At 34.4% G+C, this 21,799-nt stretch overlaps 8 non-coding genes and 1 pseudogene across 8 annotated transcripts; all 9 read left to right on the top strand.

The window, feature by feature from the left end:
- The first annotated feature begins 7,360 nt into the window (after positions 1–7,360).
- LOC147493461 (5S ribosomal RNA) lies at positions 7,361–7,479 on the top strand. The gene has a single exon (XR_015200565.1). It is a non-coding gene; the product is annotated as a 5S ribosomal RNA (ribosomal RNA).
- Positions 7,480–7,602: 123 nt separating this feature from the next.
- Positions 7,603–7,719, top strand: LOC147493460 (5S ribosomal RNA). The gene has a single exon (XR_015200539.1). It is a non-coding gene; the product is annotated as a 5S ribosomal RNA (ribosomal RNA).
- Positions 7,720–13,643: 5,924 nt separating this feature from the next.
- Positions 13,644–13,762, top strand: LOC147493459 (5S ribosomal RNA). Its single transcript, XR_015200615.1, has one exon. It is a non-coding gene; the product is annotated as a 5S ribosomal RNA (ribosomal RNA).
- Positions 13,763–14,143: 381 nt separating this feature from the next.
- LOC147493458 (5S ribosomal RNA) lies at positions 14,144–14,262 on the top strand. The gene has a single exon (XR_015200520.1). It is a non-coding gene; the product is annotated as a 5S ribosomal RNA (ribosomal RNA).
- A 130-nt stretch (positions 14,263–14,392) lies between these two features.
- On the top strand, positions 14,393–14,511 carry LOC147493457 (5S ribosomal RNA; annotated as a pseudogene).
- Positions 14,512–15,364: 853 nt separating this feature from the next.
- On the top strand, positions 15,365–15,482 carry LOC147493456 (5S ribosomal RNA). Its single transcript, XR_015200484.1, has one exon. It is a non-coding gene; the product is annotated as a 5S ribosomal RNA (ribosomal RNA).
- A 384-nt stretch (positions 15,483–15,866) lies between these two features.
- Positions 15,867–15,985, top strand: LOC147493455 (5S ribosomal RNA). Its single transcript, XR_015200516.1, has one exon. It is a non-coding gene; the product is annotated as a 5S ribosomal RNA (ribosomal RNA).
- A 1,054-nt stretch (positions 15,986–17,039) lies between these two features.
- Positions 17,040–17,158, top strand: LOC147493454 (5S ribosomal RNA). The gene has a single exon (XR_015200528.1). It is a non-coding gene; the product is annotated as a 5S ribosomal RNA (ribosomal RNA).
- Positions 17,159–17,295: 137 nt separating this feature from the next.
- Positions 17,296–17,413, top strand: LOC147493453 (5S ribosomal RNA). The gene has a single exon (XR_015200531.1). It is a non-coding gene; the product is annotated as a 5S ribosomal RNA (ribosomal RNA).
- The last annotated feature ends 4,386 nt before the right edge of the window (positions 17,414–21,799 follow it).

Below are 21,799 nucleotides of genomic sequence, written 5' to 3'. Positions count from 1 at the left end.
AAGACTTCTTTTGTGGACGAAAGTGCGAAGGATTGATATCCCACACTCCCCAGCTTTTAGTTTTTTTATATAGAAGTGGGAAAGGATATCGCGGAGTTGGATTTTGGGGAGTGAGTCAAAATTGTAGTGATTGGCGGCATACATGACACGCCAAAGTTACCTATGCCTTGGCAGGAGGAATGTTGAAATGGTTACGACCTCGACATCAAGGAGAGTCAAGGGGAAACGCAAAACCCGCCGCAATCTGTCCTACAAGAATTACGAGATAACCGGACCGCGGGTACCAAGTGAGGAAAATGTGTGACACCGCATTAATGTTCGAGAATAACGCCACTAGGGATGCCATAAGCGCTTTAACGCATCTAGATTGGGTCTGCGGTAGTAAGAAGGCGGAGGGAGGCAGAGAAGGTTTCCTTCCGTAAGTAGATGGAACAAATGTGGGATCGGTAGAATCGGTCGCTGACTCGATCGGTCCGCTGGAGGGCTGACTAGATCTATGGGTAGAGGGTCCGATTCGCCGGATTTGGTGGCGGAGGATTGGGGGAGCAGATAGCCTCACATTCCGATGAAGACATAATGGAAACAGTACTAAGGAGGAAGTTTACAAAAAGATAGAAGCGCAATCTTAGAAAAGAAGAAACTGATGGAAGCAAATCTTCCAAAAATAGTGAATACCAAATAAAGAGAGGAAAAGGAAAAAATTTTTAAGGGGGAAGACAAACCTGTAACGAGAGAGGACCAAGGCTACGGAGGGCGTAGAACACACGGAGCTGGAGAGCTATTGAAGAAAACAGTATGGGAACGATGAGGAAAGAGTTTGAGAAAGAGAATTTGAAGAGGTAATAAGGGTTTGCTGGTTATGAGGGTTTTGAGGGTGTTGAGGGTTTTAAGAGAAGAGAGAGATTTGAGCGGGATTTGAAGGGGCAGGGGCACAATGGTATTAACCAGCAGAGGACCAAGGAAATGGGGACGCGTGTTGGTCTCGATTTTCGAAGAAACAAGAAACGAGGCGCATGCGCCGTATTTCCAGTTGGCAGTACAGAGGAAACACGTGGAGCACGTGCTAATGGAAAGAGGATAAGGGAACAGAGTGGATGGGTCCAGAAAGAGAAGTATTCCAAGAAAGGGGTACGGCATGAGACCGGATAGTTCTCGGCCACATTGTAGTTCGCGGACCATCAATACGACCGAGAGAGGGCATCTGTATAGGACGAATACATGACATAGGAGGTTAGTGGACACAATGGGACCGGATGCGTATAGCCGGGGAGCCAGTTGCACCGTGATCAGATCCGCGGTATCCCAACCGCTCAGAATCGCCATGCGAGACATGGAGTGATGGAGGGCGAACCTTAACTGCAAATATAAAATAAACCGCAATACTTACGAAAAGTGATCATACCAAAGACTAATGCCCCGGATCCCATCAGAACTCCGCAGTTAAGCGTGCTTGGGCGAGAATAGTACTAGGTTGGGTGACTTTCATAGGAAGTTCTCGTGTTGCACCCCTTTTAAATTTTTTTTTAAAAAAAAAAAAAAATAAAAAATGCCGAGGTTTGTTTCGATTTAAAAATAGGAGTAAGTTCAACATGAGTTAAGCCAAATATAAATAAAACCGCTTTATTTTTTCGTGCGATCATACCAAAGACTAATGCACCGGATCCCATCGTAACTCCAGCTTAAGCGGTTTTGGGCGAGAGTAGTACTAGGATGGGTGACCTCCTGGGAAGTCCTCGTATTGCACCCCTTTTTTGCAATTTTTTTTTTTTAAAAAAAAAATAAAAAAAAAAATAAAAAATGCCGAGGTTTGTTTCGATTTAAAAATAGGAGTAAGTTCGAAAATAAGAAGTTAAGCCAAATATAAATAAAACCGCTTTTATTTTCGCGCGATCATACCAAAGACTAATGCACCGGATCCCATCGAAACTCCGCAAATTAAGCTGCGCGCTTAGTAGTAGTAGTACTAGGATGGGTGACCTCCGAAGTCCTCGTGGTTGCACCCCTATTTTGCAATTTTTTTAAAAAAAAAAAAAAAAAAAAAAATGCCGAGGTTTGTTTCGATTTAAAAATAGGAGTAAGTTCAACATGAAGTTAAGCCAAATATAAATAAAAAAACCGCTTTATTTTTCGGCGCGATCATACCAAAGAAAGAATGCACCGGATCCCATCGAACTCCGCGCTAGCTGCCGCGGTTTGCGGCGTAGTAGTATTAGGATGGGTGACCCTCCCTGAAGTCCTCGTGTTTTGCACCCCTTTTGCAATTTTTTTTAAAAAAAAAAAAAAAAAATAAAAAAATGCCGAGGTTTGTTTCGATTTAAAAATAGAGAGTAAGTTCAACATGAGTTAAGCCAATATAAATAAAACCGCTTTTATTTTCGGGTTCGATCATACCAAAGACTAATGCACCGATCCCATCAAAACTCAGCAGCTTAAGCTGTTTGGGCAGAGTAGTACTAGGATGGGTGACCTCCGAAGTCCTCGTGGTTGCACCCTATTTTGCAATTTTTTTTTAAAAAAAAAAAAAAAAAAAAATAAAAAATGGTTTGTTTGTTTTCGATTTAAAAATAGAGTAAGTTCAAATATGAAGTTAAGCCAAAATATAAATAAAACCGCTTTTATTTTCGGTGCGCGATCATACCAAAGACTAATGCACCGGATCCCATCAAACTCCGCAGCTTAAGGCTTCATGGGCGAGAGTAGTACTAGGATGGGTGACCTCCCCGAAAGTCCTCGTGGTTGCACCCCTATTTTGCAATTTTTTTTTTTAAAAAAAAAAAAAAAAAAAAAAAAAAATTGTTTTCGATTTAAAAAAAATAGGAGTAAGTTCGAACATACGTTAAGCCAAATATAAATAAAACCGCTTTATTTTCTTTCGCGATCATACCAAACTAATAATGCACGGATCCCATCAACTCCGCAGCTTAAGCGCGCTTTTTTTAGAGAGTACTAGGATGGGTGGTGACCTCCGAAGTCCTCGTGGTTGCACCCCTATTTTTGCAATTTTTTTTTTTAAAAAAAAAAAAAAAAAATAAAAAAATGCCGCCGAGGTTTGTTTCGATTTAAAAATAGGAGTAAGTTCAAATACGAAGTTAAGCCAAAATAAAATAAAACCGCTTTTATTTCGGTGCGATCATACCAAAGACTAATGCACCGGATCCCATCAAACTCCGCAGCTTAAGCGCGGTTTCATGGGCGAGAGTAGTATTAGGATGGGTGACCTCCTCGAAGTCCTCGTGTCACCCCTATTTTGCAATTTTTTTTTTTTTTTTAAAAAAAAAAAAAAATAAAAAAAAAAAAAAATGCCGAGGTTTGTTTCGATTTAAAAAATAGGAGTAAGTTCGAACATGAAGTTAAGCCAAATATAAATAAAACCGCTTTTTTTTCGGTGCGATCATAAAGACTAATGCACCGGATCCCATCGTAACTCCGCAGCTTAAGCTTAAGCGTGCTTGCGAGTAGTAATACTAGGATGGGTGACCTCCTCCTCGAAGTCCTCGTGTTGCACCCCTATTTTGCAATTTTTTAAAAAAAAAAAAAAAAAAAAAAAAAAAAAATGCCGAGGTTTGTTTCGATTTAAAAAATAAAGTAAGTTCGAACATGAAGTTAAGCCAAATATAAATAAAACCGCTTTATTTTTTTAAAAAGCGATCATACCAAAGACTAATGCACCGGATCCCATCAAAACTCCGCAGCTTAAGCGCTTTTCGTAGTAAGTAGTATGGATGGGTGACCTCCTCGAAGTCCTCGTGTTGCACCCTATTTTGCAATTTTTTAAAAAATTTTAAAAAAAAAAAAAATGCCGAGGTTTGTTTCGATTTAAAAATAGGAGTAAGTTCAACATGAGTTAAGCCAAATATAAATAAAACCGCTTTATTTTTCGGTTGTGATCATACCAAAGACTAATGCACCGGATCCCATCGAACTCCGCTAAGCGCGCTTGGGCGAGAGTAGTACTAGGATGGGTGACCTCCCTGAAGTCCTCGTGTTGCACCCTCTTTTTTTTTTTTTTTTTTTTTTTTTTTAAAAAAAAAAAAATAAAAAAAAAAAAAAAAAAGGTTTGTTTCGATTTAAAAATAGGAGTAAGTTCGAACACGAGTTAAGCCAAATATAAAAATAAAACCGCTTTTTTCTTCGCGATCATACCAAAGACTAATGCACCGGATCCCATCAGAACTCCGCAGTTAAGCGTGCTTGGGCAAGAGTAGTACTAGGATGGGTGACCTCCTCGAAGTCCTCGTGTTGCACCCCTATTTTTGCAATTTTTTTTAAAAAAAAATAAAAAAATAAAAAATGCCGAGTTTGTTTGTTTCGATTTAAAAATAGGAGTAAGTTCGAACATGAGTTAAGCCAAATATAAATAAAACCGCTTTTATTTTTTAGCGATCATACCAAAAGACTAATGCACCGGATCCCATCGTAACTCCGCAGCTTAAGCGCTTTTTCAGCGAGTAGTACTAGGATGGGTGACCTCCTGGAAGTCCTCGTGTTGCACCCCTATTTTGCAATTTTTTTTTAAAAAAAAAAAAAAAAAAAATGCCGAGGTTTGTTTCGATTTAAAAATAGGAGTAAGTTCAAACACGAAGTTAAGCCAAATATAAATAAAACCGCTTTTATTTTCGGGTGCGATCATACCAAAGACTAATGCACCGGATCCCATCAAACTCCGCAGCTTAAGCTGCGCTTTTGAGAGAGTAGTACTAGGATGGGTGACTCCCTCGAAGTCCTCGTGTTGCACCCCCTATTTTGCAATTTTTTAATTTTTTTTAAAAAAAAAAAAAAAAAAATAAAAAATGCCGAGGTTTGTTTCGATTTAAAAATAGGAGTAAGTTCGAACATGAAGTAAAGCCAAATATAAATAAAACCGCTTTTATTTTTTTCGCGATCATACCAAAGACTAATGCACCGGATCCCATCGAACCGCCAGCTAAGCGCGTGTTTGGGCGAGAGTACTAGGATGGGATGACCTCCCCGAAAGTCCTCGTGTTGCACCCCTTTTTTGCAATTTTTTTTTAAAAAAAAAAAAATAAAAATGCCGAGGTTTGTTTCGATTTAAAAATAAAGTAAGTTCGAACACGAAGTTAAGCCAAATATAAATAAAACCGCTTTTTTTTTCGGCGATCATACCAAAGACTAATGCAATGCCGGATCCCATCGTAACTCCGCAGCTTAAGCTGGTTTTGCGAGCGAGAGTAGTACTAGGATGGGTGACCTCCCGAAGTCCTCGTGTTGCACCCCCTTATTTTGCAATTTTTTAAAAAAAAAAAAAAAAAAAAAAAAAAAGGTTTGTTTGTTTCGATTTAAAAGGAGTAAAGTTCAAACATGAGTTAAGCCAAATATAAAATAAAACCGCTTTATTTTCGGGCGCGATCATACCAAAGACTAATGCACCGGATCCCATCGAACTCCAGCTTAAGCTAAAAGCGTTTTGAGTAGTAGTACTAGGATGGGTGACCTCCTGAAGTCCTCGTGTTGCACCCCTTTTTGCAATTTTTTTAAAAAAAAAAAAAAAAAAATAAAAAAATAAAAATGCCGAGTTTGTTTCGATTTAAAAATAGGAGTAAGTTCGAACGAAGTTAAGCCAAATATAAATAAAACCGCTTTATTTTCGGTGCGATCATACCAAAGACTAATGCACCGGATCCCATCGTAACTCCGCAGCTTAAGCCGCGGCTTTGGGCGAGTAGTACTAGGGATGGGTGACCTCCGAAGTCCTCGTGGTTGCACCCTATTTTGCAATTTTTTTAAAAAAAAAAAAAAAAAAAAAAAAAAAAGGTTTGTTGTTTTCGATTTAAAAATAGGAGTAAGTTCGAACATGAGTTAAGCCAAATATAAATAAAACCGCTTTTATTTTCGGGTAAAAGCGATCATACCAAAGACTAATGCACCGGATCCCATCGAACTCCGCAGCTTAAGCTGCGGTTTTTTGCGAGAGTAGTACTAGGATGGGTGACCTCCTGGAAGTCCTCGTGTTGCACCCCTATTTTGCAATTTTTTTTTAAAAAAAAAAAAAAAAAAAAAATAAAAAAAATGCCGAGGTTTGTTTCGATTTAAAAATAGGAGTAAGTTCGAACACGAGTTAAGCCAAATATAAATAAAACCGCTTTATTTTCGGTGCGATCATACCAAAGACTAATGCACCGGATCCCATCGAACTCCAGCTTTAAGCTGCGTGCTTTGGCGAGAGTAGTACTAGGATGGGTGACCTCCTGGGAAGTCCTCGTGTTGCACCCCTATTTTGCAATTTTTTTTTTTAAAAAAAAAAAAAAATAAAAAATGCCGAGGTTTGTTTCGATTTAAAAATAGGAGTAAGTTCGAACATGAGTTAAGCCAAATATAAATAAAACCGCTTTATTTTCGGGTGCGATCATACCAAAGACTAATGCACCGGATCCCATCGTAACTCCGCAGCTTAAGCCGCGGTTTCATGGCGAGTAGTACTAGGATGGGTGACCTCCTGGAAGTCCTCGTGTTGCACCCTATTTTTTGCAATTTTTTTTTAAAAAAAAAAAAAAAAAATGCCGAGGTTTGTTTCGATTTAAAAATAGGAGTAAGTTCGAATACGAAGTTAAGCCAAATATAAATAAAAAACGCTTTTATTTTCGGCGATCATACCAAAGACTAATGCAATGGATCCCATCGTAACTCCGCAGCTTAAGCTGCTTTGCGCGAGTAGTACTAGGATGGGTGACCTCCCCTGAAGTCCTCGTGTTGCACCCCCTATTTTTTGCAATTTTTTTTTAAAAAAAAAAAAAAAAAAAAAAAAAAAAAAAAATAGGTTTGTTTCGATTTAAAAAATAGGAGTAAGTTCGAACATGAGTTAAGCCAAATATAAATAAAACCGCTTTTATTTTCGGGTGCGATCATACCAAAGACTAATGCACCGGATCCCATCAACTCCGCAGCTTAAAAGCCGCGGCTTCATGCGCGAGTAGTACTTTAGGATGGGTGACCTCCTCGAAGTCCTCGTGTTGCACCCTATTTTTTGCAATTTTTTTTTAAAAAAAAAAAAAAATAAATAAAAAATGCCGAGGTTTGTTTCGATTTAAAAATAGGAGTAAGTTCGAACATGAGTTAAGCCAAATATAAATAAAACCGCTTTTATTTTCGGTGCGATCATCATACCAAAACTAATGCACCGATCCCCATCGAAACTCCGCAGCTTAAAGCGTGCTTGGCGAGAGTAGTACTAGGATGGGTGACCTCCCCTGAAGTCCTCGTGGTTGCACCCTATTTTTGCAATTTTTTTTTTTTTTAAAAAAAAAAAAAATAAAAAAATAAAAATGAGGTTTGTTTCGATTTAAAAATAGGAGTAAGTTCGAACATGAGTTAAGCCAAATATAAATAAAACCGCTATATTTTCGGGTGCGATCATACCAGCACTAATGCACCGGATCCCATCAGAACTCCGCAGTTAAGCGTGCTTGGGCGAGAGTAGTACTAGGATGGGTGACCTCCTGGGAAGTCCTCGTGTTGCACCCCTATTTTGCAATTTTTTTAAAAAAAAAAAAAAAAAAAAAAAATGCCGAGGTTTGTTTCGATTTAAAAATAGGAGTAAGTTCGAACATGAGTTAAGCCAAATATAAATAAAACCGCTTTATTTTCTGGTGCGATCATACCAGCACTAATGCCGGATCCCATCAGAACTCCGCAGTTAAGCGTGCTTGGGCGAGAGTAGTACTAGGATGGGTGACCTCCTGGGAAGTCCTCGTGTTGCACCCCCTTTTTTGCAATTTTTTTTTTTAAAAAAAAAAAAAAAAATGCCGAAATGCCGTTTGTTTCGATTTAAAAATAGGAGTAAGTTCGAACATGAAGTTAAGCAAATATAAATAAAACCGCTTATATTTTCTGGTGCGATCATACCAAAGACTAATGCACCGGATCCCATCGAACTCCGCAGCTTAAGCCGCTTCAGCGGAGTAGTACTAGGATGGGTGACCTCCCCGAAGTCCTCGTGTTGCACCCCTATTTTGCAATTTTTTTTAAAAAAAAAAAAAAAAAAAAATAAAAAAAAAAATGCCGGTTTGTTTCGATTTAAAAAATAGGAGTAAGTTCAACACGAAGTTAAGCCAAATAATATAAATAAAACCGCTTTATTTTTCTTCAACGATCATACCAATGCAAGATCCCATCAACCCGCAGCAAGCTCTTCGATCCCATCCCCTCCGAAGTCCCGTCGTTGCACCCCTATTTTGCAATTTCCCCTTGCAAAAATAAAAAAAGCCGGTTAAAAAAAAAAAAAAAATAAAAATTGGTTTGTTACCACCACCTCCAAAAAAAAAGTTTTAAAAAATCCCCAAAAAAAATAAAAAAAAAAAAAAAAAAAAAAAAAAAAAAAAAATGCCCGGATCCCATGTTTCCGATTTTAAAAAGGAGAAGTTCTCTAGGATGAGTTAAGCCAAAATAAATAAAACCGCCATTTTTTGCGGTTTTTTCATATAATAAAAACTAAAAATGCCGGATCCCATTTTCAAAATAGAGCTTAGTAAAATTTGACCCAAGAAAAATATAAATAAAACCGGTGACCTCCTGAAGTCCTAAAGAAATGCACCGGATCCCATTTTAACCCAAAAAAAAAAAAAAAAAAAAAAAAAAAAAAAAAAAAAAAAAAAAAAAAAATATTTTCGATTGTTTCCAAAAATAAAAAAAAAAAATAAATTATTAAAAATATTAAAAAAAACCTTCCCAAACCGCTTAATTTTGTGGTATGATATTTGGGAAAAATTGTTAAAAAAACCGACCGGATCCCAAAAAAAAAGTTGTATGATGATCCCATTTGCCCGAAGCTTTTTAAAAAGTAAAATTTTCGTTTTCGGGTGAAAATAAAAGTCCGATTTTGCATTTTATTTTGCAATTTTTTTAAAAAAAAATAAAAAAAAAAAATGCCGGATAAAAGTTTTGATTTTAAAAATAGAGTAAGTTCAACATGAATTAATTTTCAAATATAAAATAAAAACGCTTTATTTTCAAAATGATCATATAAACAAGAATGGATTTACGGATCCCATCCCATTTTTCCGCATCGATTAACAACAAATGGATTTTAAAAAATAAAAATCGTAAAAAAAATAAAATGACCTCCCTGAAGTCCTCGTGAAATCGCAACTTTTTTTTCACTAAAATTTTTTAAAAAAAAAAAAAATAAAAAATGTGGCATTTGTTTTTGCATTCAAATTTAAAATAAAGATAAATGCCATCAAAAAAAAAGTTAATAAAAATTTTTTTTTTAATAAATAAAAAAAAAATTATTTTCTTTGTTTGATACATAACCAAAGATTTAAATGCAAAAAATCCCATCTTTAAAAAACAAAAAAAATAAAAAAAAAATAAAAATAATAAAATAACTCTTGGGTTTGACCTCCTAAAGTCCTCGACTTGATAGGGCATTTTGCAAAGTTTTTTTTAAAAAAAAAAAAAAAAAAATAAAAAAAAAAAAAAAAAAAAAAAAATGCCGAGGTTTTTTCGATGCAAAAAAAAGTAAGTTCGAATTTTGGTTAATCCAAATATAAATAAAACCGCTTTTTTTTTCCTAAAAATAAAAATAAAAATAAAGACTAATGCAAAATTTTCCCATCGAAATCCAACAAAGCTTAATTTTCGGTAAAAAAAAAAAAAAAAAAAAAAAAATGTAAAAAATCAAGTCTCCAAGAAGTTTTGAAATGGAATGAAAAAAAAAAAAAATGCCGCGGTTTGTTTTTTAAAAAATAAAAAATTCCTAAAAAAATAAAAAATAAAGATTTGTCCCAAATTTAAAATAAAAATAGATTTGCGAAAGTTAAAAAAATAAAATTAAATTTTAAAAAAAAGATTAAAAGCAAAAATCATACATCAACTAATGCAAAAAAAAATCAACTCCGCAGCTAAGCTTATGTGCATTAGAGTACTAGGACCCGTTGGTGACCTCCTGAAGTCCTCGTTGTTGCACCCCTAATTTGCAAAAAAAAAAAAAAAAAAAAAAAAATGCCGAATTTGTTTCGATTTAAAAAATAGAGTAAGTTCGAACACGAAGTTAATTCCAAATATAAATAAAACCGCTTATATTTTCGGGTGCGCGATTTTCTAGATAATGCACCGATCCCATCGTACTCCGCAGCTTAATCTTTGGTTATAAAAAGAAGTAGTATCTAGAATCCCATGACCCGAAAGTCCTCGTGGTTGAATTATTTTGCAATTTTTTCCAAAAATAAAAAAAAAAAAAAATGGAAAAAAAATTAAAAAAATAAAAAATGCCGTGGTTTGTTTCCCCTTAAAAAAACCGCAATTTTTTTTAAAAAAAAAAAAATGCCGTAAAAAAAAAAAAAAAAAAAAAGTTCAAATGCATGAGGTTTGTTTTTGGTGGAAATAAAATTTTGCATCCGAACCGGATAGTTTAAAACGCAAAAATGCGAATCCTTTCATGCTACTTGTATATTTTCAAAATGCTTTTAACATGAGTCCTCGGAACCATGTTAACCCTGGTTTCCTCCCTTTTGCAAATTTATTTTGCAATTTTTTTTTAAAAAAAAAAAAAAAAAAAAAAATGCCGCGAGGTTTGTTTCGATTTAAAAAATAGGAGTAAGTTCGAACATGAGTTAAGCCAAATATAAATAAAACCGCTTTTTTTTCAAAGCGATCATACCAAAAATTAAAAATGCAAATCCCCCATCGTCCGCAGCTTAAATAAGTTTTTAAATTGGTAAGTAGATTAGGATGGGTGACTCCTAAGTCCTCGATATATGTTGCAATTTTTTTGCAATTTTTTTAAAAAAAAAAAAAAAAAATGCCGAGGTTTGTTTCGATTTAAAAATAGGGAGTAAGTTCAAATTTAAAAATATAAATAAAACCGCTTTTATTTTTGGCCATCATCGATCAAAAAAACTAATGCACCGGATCCCATCGAACTTTCCATTTGTTTGAAAAAGCTTGGGGTCAAGTTGTAGTAGGTTAAATAAAACCGATTCAAAAAGTTTGTCAGTCCCTCGTTTTGCAAAGAAAAATTTTAAAAAATGCAATTTTTTTTTTAAAAAAAAAAATCCAAAAAAAAAAATAAAAAAAATTACGAAGTTTTTGATTTAATTTAAAAATAGGTCTAAGTTCGAATTTGAATTTTTTTTTAAAATATAAATAAAACCGCTTTATTTTTAAAAAAATCATACCAAAGACTAATGCAATGGATCCCATCGGTCCCCCGCAGAGTTTGCGAATGCATCTTTGAAAGTAAAAATAAAATGGGTTAGGTACCTTAAGTCCTTAATTTAAGTCCTATTTTTTTTTTTTTTTAATTTTAAAAAAAAAAAAAAAAAAAAAAAAAAAAAAAAAATAAATTTTTTCGATTTAAAAAAAACCGCTTTTAGTTTTGTTACGAAATGATAAATGATAAAATATTTTGCTTTCCTCCATAAAAAAAAAACCGCTATTTTTCATACCCACCGGATCCCATTTTTTTGGGTGACCTCCTAAAAAAAAAAAAAAAAATTTTTTTTTAAAAAAAAAAAAAAAAAAATAAAAAAAACGAGGTTTGTTTCGATTTAAAAATAGGAGTAAGTTCAACACGAAGTTAAAATATAAATAAAACCGCTTTATTTTTGCGTGCATCATACCAAAGACTAATGCACCGGATCCCATCGTAACTCCGCAGCTTAAGCTTAAGCGTTTCACCGGGAGTAGAGTAGTATTCTTCGGGTGGGTGACTCCGAAAAGTCCTCGTGTTGCACCCCCCCATTTTGCAATTTTTTTTTAAAAAAAAAAAAAAAATAAAAAAAAATTTGTTTTGTTTCGATTTAAAAAATAAGTAAGTTCGAACATGAGTTAAGCCAAATATAAATAAACCGCTTTTATTTTCTCCCCGATCATAATTATCAAAGACAAAGATCCCAATGCAATCGGATCCCATCAAACCCGCAGATGTATTGGCCACGGTTGATCCCAGGGAAGATAATGCGTCCCATTAACTTGAGCTTCTCCGCGGGTAGTACTTTAGGAATGGAAGTCCTTTGAAGTCCTCGTTTTGCACCCCTTATTTTGCAATTTTTTTTTTTGCAAAAAAAAAAAAAAAATAAAAAAAAAAAAAAACCGAGGTTTGTTTCGATTTAAAAATAGGAAGTTCGAACACGAAGTTAAGCCAAATATAAATAAAACCGCTTTTATTTTCGGCGCGATCATACCAAAGACTAATGCACCGGATCCCATCGTAACTCCGCAGCTTGTATTTTTAGGATAGAGAGTAGTATTAGGATGGGTGACCTCCTTGAAGTCCTCGTTTGTTGCACCCCTATTTTGCAATTTTTTTTAAAAAAAAAAAAAAAAAAAAAAAAAAAAAAAAAAAAAAAAAAATGCCGAGGTTTGTTTCGATTTAAAAATAGGAGTAAGTTCGAACATGAGTTAAGCCAAATATAAATAAAACCGCTTTTATTTTTCGCGATCATACCAAAGACTAATGCACCGGATCCCATCGAACTCCGCAGCTAAAGCCGCGCTTTTGCGAGAGTAGTACTAGGATGGGTGACCTCCCCGAAGTCCTCGTGGTTGCACCCCTATTTTTTGCAATTTTTTTTTTAAAAAAAAAAAAAAAAAAAATAAAAAAATAAAAAATGCCGAGGTTTGTTTCGATTTAAAAATTGGAGTAAGTTCGAACATGAGTTAAGCAAATATAAATAAAACCGCTTTTATTTTCGGCGATCATACCAAAGACTAATGCACCGGATCCCATCGTAACTCCGCAGCTAAAGCGCGCTTGGGCGAGAGAGAGTAGTACTAGGATGGGTGACCTCCCTGAAGTCCTCGTTGTTGCACCCTATTTTGCAATTTTTTTTTTAAAAAAAAAAAAATGCCGAAAAAATGCCGTTTGTTTCGATTTAAAAATAGGAGTAAGTTCGAACACGAGTTAAGCCAAATATAAATAAAACCGCTTTATTTTCGGTGCGATCATACCAAAGACTAATGCACCGGATCCCATCGAACTCCGCAGCTTAAGCGTGCTTTCATGAGAGTAGTACTAGGATGGGTGACCTCCCCGAAGTCCTCGTTTGCACCCCCCTATTTTGCAATTTTTTTTTTTTTTAAAAAAAATAAAAAAATGCCTAGGTTTGTTTCGATTTAAAAATTGAAGTAAGTTCGAACATGAGTTAAGCCAAATATAAATAAAACCGCTATATTTCGGGTCGATCATACCAAAGACTAATGCACCGATCCCATCGTAACTCCGCAGCTTAAGCGTGCTTGGGGCGGAGTAGTACTAGGATGGGTGACCTCCCTGAAGTCCTGTTGCACCCCTTTTTGCAATTTTTTTTGCAAAAAAAATTTTTAAAAAAAAAAAAAAAAAAAAAAATGCCGAGGTTTGTTTCGATTTAAAAATAGGAGTAAGTTCGAACATGAGTTAAGCCAAATATAAATAAAACCGCTTTTATTTTCTAAAAAGCGATCATACCAAAGACTAATGCACCGGATCCCATCGAACTCCGCAGCTTAAGCGTGCTTTGGGCGAGAGTAGTAATAGGATGGGTGACCTCCGAAAGTCCTCGTGTTGCACCCTATTTTGCAATTTTTTAAAAAAAAAAAAAAAAAAAAAATAAAAAAAATAAAAAATGCCGCCGGTTTGTTTCGATTTAAAAATAGGAGTAAGTTCGAAAATGAGTTAAGCCAAATATAAATAAAACCGCTTTATTTTCGGGTGCGATCATACCAGCATTAATGCACCGGATCCCATCAGAACTCCGCAGTTAAGCGTGCTTGGGCGAGAGTAGTACTAGGATGGGTGACCTCCTGGGAAGTCCTCGTGTTGCACCCCTATTTTGCAATTTTTTTTTTTAAAAAAAAAAAAAAAAAAAAATGCCGAGGTTTGTTTCGATTTAAAAATAGGAGTAAGTTCGAACATGAGTTAAGCCAAATATAAATAAAACCGCTTTATTTTACTGCGCGCGATCATACCAAAGACTAATGCACCGGATCCCATCAAACTCCGCAGCTTAAGCGCGTGCTTTTAGGCGAGAGTAGTACTAGGATGGGTGACCTCCCCGAAGTCCTCGTTTTTTGCAATTTTTTTTTGCAAAACAAAAAAAAAAAAAAATAAAAAAAAAAAAAAAAAAATGCCGTGGTTTGTTTCGATTTAAAAATAGGAGTAAGTTCGAACATGAGTTAAGCCAAATATAAATAAAACCGCTTTATTTTCGGGTGCGATCATACCAGCACTAATGCACCGGATCCCATCAGAACTCCGCAGTTAAGCGTGCTTTGGCGAGAGTAGTACTAGGATGGGTGACCTCCTGGGAAGTCCTCGTGTTGCACCCCTATTTTGCAATTTTTTTTTTTAAAAAAAAAAAATAAAAAATAAAAAAAAAAATGGTTTGTTTCGATTTAAAAATAGGAGTAAGTTCGAACATGAGTTAAGCCAAATATAAATAAAACCGCTTTATTTTCTAAAAGCGATCATACCAAAGACTAATGCACCGGATCCCATCAGAACTCCGCAGTTAAGCGTGCTTGGGCGAGAGTAGTACTAGGATGGGTGACCTCCTGGAAGTCCTCGTGTTGCACCCCTATTTTGCAATTTTTTTTAAAAAAAAAAAAAAAAAAATAAAAAAATGCCGAGGTTTGTTTCGATTTAAAAATTGAAGTAAGTTCGAACATGAGTTAAGCCAAATATAAATAAAACCGCTTTATTTTCGGGTGCGATCATACCAAAGACTAATGCACCGGATCCCATCGTACTCCGCAGCTTAAGCGTTTTGGCGAGAGTAGTACTTGGATGGGTGACCTCCCCGAAGTCCTCGTGTTGCACCCTTTTTTTTTTTTTTTTTTTTTTTAAAAAAAAAAAAAAAAAAAATGCCGTTTGTTTCGATTTAAAAAATAGGAGTAAGTTCGAACACGAAGTTAAGCCAAATATAAATAAAACCGCTTATATTTTCGGTGCGATCATACCAAAGACTAATGCACCGGATCCCATCGAACTCCGCAGCTTAGAGCTTTTCGGGCGAGTAGTACTAGGATGGGGTGACCTCCCCGAAGTCCTCGTGTTGCACCCCTATTTTGCAATTTTTTTTTTTAAAAAAAAAAAAATAAAAAAAAAATGCCGGGTTTGTTTCGATTTAAAAATAGAAATAAGTTCAACATGAGTTAAGCCAAATATAAATAAAACCGCTTTATTTTCGGAAAGCGATCATACCAAAGACTAATGCACCGGATCCCATCGAACTCCGCAGCTTGCGCTTTCGCTTGAGAGTAGTAGTATAGGGATGGGTGACCTCCTCGAAGTCCTCGTGTTGCACCCCTATTTTGCAATTTTTTTTTAAAAAAAAAAAAAAAAAAAAATGCCGAGGTTTGTTTCGATTTAAAAATAGGAGTAAGTTCGAACATGAGTTAAGCCAAATATAAATAAAACCGCTATATTTTCGGGTGCGATCATACCAGCACTAATGCACCGGATCCCATCAGAACTCCGCAGTTAAGCGTGCTTGGGCGAGAGTAGTACTAGGATGGGTGACCTCCTGGAAGTCCTCGTGTTGCACCCCTATTTTGCAATTTTTTAAAAAAAAAAAATAAAAATGCCGAGATTTGTTTCGATTTAAAATAGGAGTAAGTTTGTTTCATTAAAAATAGGAGTAAGTTCAAAGTTAAGCCAAATAAAATAAAACCGCTTTTATTTTCTGGGTGCGATCATACCAAAGACTAATGCACCGGATCCCATCGTAACTCTACGCAGCTTAAAAGTGCTTGGGCGAGAGTAGTACTAGGATGGGTGACCTCCTGGGAAGTCCTCGTGTTGCACCCCTATTTTGCAATTTTTTTAAAAAAATATTTAAAAAATAAAAAATGCCGAGGTTTGTTTCGATTTAAAAATAGGAGTAAGTTCGAACATGAGTTAAGCCAAATATAAATAAAACCGCTTTATTTTCGGGTGCGATCATACCAGCACTAATGCACCGGATCCCATCAGAACTCCGCAGTTAAGCGTGCTTGGGCGAGAGTAGTACTAGGATGGGTGACCTCCTGGGAAGTCCTCTTGTTGCACCCCTATTTTGCAATTTTTTTTTTAAAAAAAAAAAAAAAAAAAAATGCCGAGGTTTGTTTCGATTTAAAATTGGAGTAAGTTCGAACATGAGTTAAGTCAAATATAAATAAAACCGCTTTATTTTGCATAAATCCATACCATAACAAAGATAACCGACCGATCCCATCGATTTGAACCGAAGTTAAAAATCGGTTTTCCATTTAGCATCGGATTGAATCGGTTTGAAAATATGAAAAACAAAAAAAAAAAAAATAAAAAATGCCGAGGTTTTTTTTTAAAAAATGGAATAATATATATTCTTTTAGAAAAGCCAAAGGTAAAAAATAAAACCGCTTTTACATCGGTAAAAAAATAAACTAATACGGGACCCAACAAATATTGTATATTGCAATAAACCGTGCTAACCTGATGTCCTTATCAGCCCCAACTAATAAAATAGGTAGAGATCCCAAAGTGAAAAAACTAGAAAAGTTTTTTAGTATGAATAAATAGAAAAAAAAAATAAGAACACCATTGACCATTCCATTTCTCAATTTTTCCATATGCCCAAATATACCAAAAACAATTCAAATTAAGTATCCGGTAAAAAGATGTATGAACAAAAAAAAATTATTGCTCCATCAACCTTCTCTCCAAAGGAAACCAGCCAATTTGAATTGAATTACAAATTGATTGCGAAACCATCTCGAAATTTTTCAATTTAAAAATTCCTTCTATTAAAAAAAAATTGTTTAAATTAGTCTAGACTTCAAAGAGAAGAAGATATATTTATTTGTTTTTGGCGAGTTGGTTTTTTCCCGATTTTAATGGAGTCAACATCCGAAGAAGAAAAAACCGGACTTTTCCATTTTTTGAGTTTTCTAACTTTTCATTATTGGTTTGGATCGGGTATCGATGGGTGACCTTAAGTTGTAGATTGGTCATGTTGGAATTTTTTTAAAAATAAAAAAAATTCGGTTCAAAAAAAAAAAAATAAACCGTTTGTTTCGGTTTAAAAAATAGGGTTTTAGTTCAAACACGAAGTTAAGTCAAATATAAATAAAACCGCAATACTTCCGGGTGCGATCATACCAGCACTAATGCACCGGATCCCATCAGAACTCCGCAGTTAAGCGTGCTTGGGTGAGAGTAGTACTAGGATGGGTGACCTCCTTTGAAGTCCTCGTGTTGCACCCTTTTTTTGCAATTTTTTTAAAAAAAAAAAAAAAATAAAAATAAATAAAAAATAAAAAAAAAAAAAATTCGATTTAAAAATAGGAAAAATAAGTTTCGAACATGAGTTAAGTCAAATACAAATAAAACCGCAATACTTTCGGTGCGATCATACCAGCACTAATGCACCGGATCCCATCAGAACTCCGCAGTTAAGGGTGCTTGGGCGAGAGTAGTACTAGGATGGGTGACCTCCAGGAAGTCCTCGTGTTGCACCCTTTTTGCAATTTTTTTTTTAAAAAAAAAAAAAAAAAAAAAAACCGAGGTTTGTTTCGATTTAAAAATAGGAGTAAGTTCGAACATGAGTTAAGTCAAAGACAAATAAAACCACAATAGTTCCTGGTGCGATCATACTAGCACTAATTAACCGGATCCCATCAGAACTCCGCAGTTAAGCGTGCTTGGGTTATATGTTGTGGGAATGTCTCGATAAGTATAGTTTTGCATTTAAAATGGTATTTATCTTATCTCTTTCCGTATGATTGGGAACTCTTTGCTATTCAAGTAGCTTCAATATATATGAACTTCGCCTTATTAGGCAATCTCACAAAACTTCAATCAAACTTCTATTATTAAACAACAAAATGAAGTTAAATGGTTTTATCAAAGGTGAGTTTGTTTTTTAATGGAGAGTGAGGTTTTCACGTTATAAGAAATTTGGTTGAGTGATCAATATAATATTAATATGTAATAGTTCTGCTTATTTGCAAATAGTTTTCAGAATAATTAATTTAACAACACCCGTTCATAGATAATCTTTGAAGATTCCACATAGTGAGTCATGCATAATTTAAATAATAATTAACGGGAAATCGGAAACTGGATAATCTTCGATGATCCCATGCACATAGTAAATTACGCATAATTTAATTTTTATGTCATGTTTGCAAGGACACTATAGATGGATCAGTAGAAGTTGGTATTATACACCACATTGGATAATTATAAAGAAATCAGAAACTAGATTCAAATACATAACTGAGCTCAAAGAGTAATTAACGGGAAATTAGAAACTTCATGCAAATTGCATTAAGTTAACGACAGAGAATAACTAACGGGAAATTAGAAATTTGATGCAAATCCTTGAAAAAAATTTAATGGAAAATCGGAAACGATATGCAAATACATCAAAGAAACCTCAAATAATAATTAATGGGAAACCGAAAACTGGATGCAAATGCATTGAACTTAACTCAAAAAATAATTAATAGAAAATCAAAAACCGAATGCAACTGCATTAAACTAATCACATAGAATAATTGGTGGGAAATCGGAAACTAAATGCAAATGCATTGAAATAACCTCAAAGAATAGTTAATGAGAAATCAGAAACCGGATATAATTGTATCGAACTAAGCTAAAAGAATAAATAATAAAAAACTAGATGCAAATGTATTGAACTAACCTTAAAGAGTTATTAATGAGAAATCAGAAACTTGATCCAAATGCAATAAACTAATTTCATAGACTAATTAACGAAACATTAAAAAATAGATGAAACTGTACTGAACTAACCTAAATGAATAATTAACGGGAAATTATAAATTTGATGTAACTGCATTGAACTAACCTAAAAAAATAATTAACGGGAAATTGGAAACTTGATGCAAATGCATTGAAATAACCTCAAATAACAATTAACATAAAATCAAAAATTGGATGCAACTGCATATCCAAGTTGAAGGCAGCCTAGTACTAGCCTCGGCCGGGCCATTGATATTCCCAACTTTCTCCCTCTGCGTTAGCTTTCGCGCGTTGGGCGCTCATCCCTTGCTTCTTTTGTCACGACATGTTATTGATATTGATTGAGTTGGAGGGAGTTTTGCTGACTGATGGTAATTCCAGTCAGAAAGTGTGCGCTTCTTCCAAAGCCTCATTAGCACGCCAGTCACTTGACCAAGAAGACCCAAAAAGGTACACAATAAGGAAAGAAAGATCACGTGGAAAGGAGAGCGAGGGGAAGCCTGACGGAACTACACCTATGCTAAAGTAGCGAAATAAGTTAGCAGCAGCGTAGTCGCTTCGCTCTAGTTGCTTCTTCGCTCTCCCCTTTGGGTCGCTTCTCGAACTAACCTCAAAGAATAATTAACAGAAATCTAAAAATTTGATGCAACTGCATTAAACTAAAATCAGATATTAACTAACGGGAAATCCAAAATTGGATGCAAATGCATTGAAATAACCTCAAAAAATAGTTAACTAGAACTCGGAAGTCAGATGTAACTGCATCGCACTGATCTCAAATCATAAATGTTCACTTTTTTAGCCTCCTCACATGAGTAATTACGAGTAATTAGGAACCCAAAACAAAAGTGAGTTTATAAAAATAGGCTCTTACATGTATGCAAACTGTATAGAAATTGTAAACTATCAAACTAACCTAGAAAAACAATTAACGAGAAATCAAAAACTAGATGCAGATATATTGAACTAACCTCAAAGACTAATTAATGGGAGATTGGAACCTGGATGCAAATGCAATAAACTAATCTCAAACACTAATTAATGAAACATCGAAAACTAGATGCAACTATACTGAATTAACCTTTTAATGAATAACTAACGAGAAATCATAAAGTGGATGCAATTGCACTGAACTAACCTAAAATAATAATTAACAAAAAATCGAAAACTTGATGAAAATATATTGAACTAACCTCAAAGAATAATTAATGAGAAATTGGAAACTTGATGCAACGTAATACATTAAACTAACATCAAAGAATAATTAATGAAAAATCAGAAACTTGATGCAAATGCATTGAACTAATAACCCTAAAACATATTTGTATTATATGTAGGGGGAATAAATGTTTCAACAAATATAGTTTTGCATTTCAAGTAGTGTTTATTATAATTCTTTTATTGTGATTGGGAATGTCTTGCTATTCAAGTAGCTTCAATATTATCTTCGCCACATTGGGCATTCTCACAAAACTTCAATCAAACTTCTAATATTAAACCTAACAATAAAAAGAAGTCGATAAGTTTTATCAAGGTTTGATGCTTCATTTTTATAGAGAGTGGTGCAAGAAATTTAAATGAGTAATTAATATAATTTTCATATTTCATAGCTATGCATAGTTGCTAATATTTTTTAGAATAATTTAATATAACGGCACCCATTCGTAGGACACATTCATGTGATAAATCTTTTCAAGTGGGAGTAGTGTATTCTTTGAGGATATAGAAACAATCAATCTGTTTTAATGATTTGTACATTATAGTATCGTGTTTAATGGATTAGTAAATCGTAAAACGTATACAAGCGAAATGATGATGATTTACCCACAAAGTGAAGAGGTAAATCACCATAAATCTAATAAAACTATTATACAAAAATATATTATGCTAGATCGAAATTTAAGATAATTTCATTTGAAAATTATGAATTAATATTCTAAACCACAAAGTGAAGAGGTTATCTCAATTTGATCCCTTAGTTTCCAAGTACTTATGCACCATAATCGCTTTGCTCATTAACGTTTCGGTTTATTTTCAATAAAAATATATTCTGATTTGATTTTGTAAAGCCTTTTCAAAATTTGCCGCTAAATCATCATAAATCTAAATAAAACTATTATACAAGCTAGATCAAGTTTAAGATAATTCTATTTAAAATTAAAGAAATTTTGATTCCTTATGAAACATAATATATTTTTATTGAAAATAAACCGAAATACGTTAATGAGAAGCGATTATGGTGCATAAATGCTTGGAAAGTGAATAGGCTATCTCAATTTGATCCCTTAGTTTTCAAGTACTTATGCACCATAATCGTTGGTCATTAATGTATTTCGGTTTAATTTCAATAAAAATATATTCTTATTCGAAAATTTGTGTGAGACATTTTGTAAAGCCTTTTCAGCATACAAAATATTTAATAGATCCCGGGCGTATGCCCGGGTCCAAAATCTAGTTTTATTCTAAAACTCAAATCTTGCTCTAACAACTAATTAGATGCTAATTAACTAGATCTAAAACTAAGTAAAAACTAAGTTTAAAACTAATTTTCTAATCTAGAACTAGGTAGCCTTAAGAGCTAAGTCTTTGTTTGTTAAATGGAGGAGACAAGATCCACAATTTCGTGCATGGGCTGAGGAGCCATGTTTTGGGCTGGAAAATTGAGCCGAAAACCTTATTACTTCAGTCCACATAGGGGTTTTCAGTTGGATTTGACTTCAATAGCCTTTTTATCCACTTTTGCTCATCTGATTAGGTCAAGGCTAAGACCATTAGAAAGCTCATTCCGAGCCGGTCGTTTTGACATAAGGTAGGCCCAATTCGGAGGTCTGAGTCGAAAGATACGGCTATCGGAAGTTCTGCTGACTTTTGTGCACTATTTTTGCCCGCGTTGACTTTGACTTTTCATCTTTAACCGGGTTTTAAAAAGGCTTTTTCTCCTTGAATCTTGTCCTTTAATCATATAACTTCTTAGCAACCAACCTTTGCATTATTATCTCGCAAAAGGAGCGCATTTCTGCACATATTCGACTCCAATGCCTGAAATACATAAGAACATAATAACAGTACTAACTCTTACTTATTAGTCACATAATTGGTCTAAAAATAATATTGTTAAGGGGTTAAAACTACAGTTTTGGG

Source organism: Coptis chinensis, chromosome 6 (assembly GCF_015680905.1).
Source record: "Coptis chinensis isolate HL-2020 chromosome 6, ASM1568090v1, whole genome shotgun sequence".
NCBI lineage: Eukaryota > Viridiplantae > Streptophyta > Magnoliopsida > Ranunculales > Ranunculaceae > Coptis > Coptis chinensis.
This window is presented reverse-complemented; position numbering and strand designations above follow the sequence as displayed.